We start from the raw sequence: 1450 nt of genomic DNA, 5'->3' as shown, positions 1-1450 counted from the left end.
TTGCAACCCTTCGTTTGGTAGCCAGCGACATGAAAGCATGGCCGGCATGGCTTTGACATGGTTAAGCGTGTCCAAGCTAAGATTTCGGCATAGTTTAGGCGCGGACAAGAACTAGGGTTTTGGCACAGTTTGGGCTCGGCCAAAGGTTGCCACGCGTTAGCTGGTGACATTGGACGGCTAAGATCTGCATCTTAGATGGAAGGGCAGCCGTTGATTATTGCAACCCTTCGTTTTGGCAGCCAGCGTCGTGCATGGCTTTGGCATGTGTTAAGCGCGGCCAAAATTGGGGTTTGGTGACGTGACCAAAGAATGGGCATCGTAGCCAAGTCGGTGTCGTGATCAAAAGTTGCCACAAGTTTGGTGGCAAACTTGCACGGATGAGATCTTGCATCTCAGGAGGAAGGATAGTCGTTGATCGTGGCTACCTTTCGTTTGGAGACCAACAACATGGTGGTATGGTTTGCATGCTCGTGCATGTTTTAGGCGCGGCCAAAAATTAGAGTTTGGTACAAACCGTTTAGTTTTGGCGTTGGGCTAGAAGTTGCCACGCGTTTGGTGGCGAACTTGTACAACTTAGATTTGCATCTCAGAATGAACGGTAGCCGTCGATAGATGAAACCCTTCGTTTGTCTTGGAAGGGAAACGGGAAGCGTTTGCGGCTTGGAAGGGATTCGGGAAACGCTTGCGGCTTGGTCTAAATTAGGGTTTGGTATGCTGTAACCCTAATTAGCGTCCTTTACTAGAGTCGCTGTAGAATTCTCATACGGACTCGTATTTTGATGGTCTGCCCCTCCATTCTGTACGGAAAAGAATTCCCTATCTTCCTACGCGGGGATATTTAGGTTTTGAGCTCGTTCGGGGGAGGTGAAAACATCCCGAATGTAAAACTTAGGAAGAATTCAGGAGGGATGTTGGTAGCCAGCGGCATGGTGGCATGGTCGGCATAGTCGTGCACGCTTTAGGCGCGGCCAAAAATTAGGGTTTGGTACAAACCGTGTAGTTGTGGCATTGGGCCAGAAGTTTCCACGCGCTTGGTGGCGAACTTGGACGGCCGAGATCTGCATCTCAGATGGAAGGGTAATCGTTGATTGTCGCAACCCTTCGTTTTGGCAGCCAGCGTCGTGCATGGCTTTGGCATGTGTTAGGCGCGGCCGAAATTAGGGTTTGCATAAACCGTAATGTTTGGCTTTGGGCCGCAAGTTGCCATGCGTTTGGTGGCGAACTTGGACGGTCGAGATCTGCATCTCAGAAGGAAGGGCAGCTGTTGATTATTGCAACCCTTCGTTTTGACAGCCAGTGTCGTGCACGGCTTTGGCATGTTGGGACGGCTGGCATGGTCGGCATGGCTCGGTGCGGAGATGCGACCGGCACGACATGCCATTGGAACATATGGCACGGTTGGCATGCCTTGGCGCAGAGACGTGGCTGACGTGGTTTTGCCATTGGCACG

The sequence above is a fragment of the Papaver somniferum genome, unplaced genomic scaffold (assembly GCF_003573695.1).
Source record: "Papaver somniferum cultivar HN1 unplaced genomic scaffold, ASM357369v1 unplaced-scaffold_132, whole genome shotgun sequence".
Taxonomy (NCBI): Eukaryota; Viridiplantae; Streptophyta; class Magnoliopsida; order Ranunculales; family Papaveraceae; genus Papaver; species Papaver somniferum.
The sequence above is the reverse complement of the archived record's forward strand: the minus strand, read 5'-3'. Positions refer to the sequence as shown.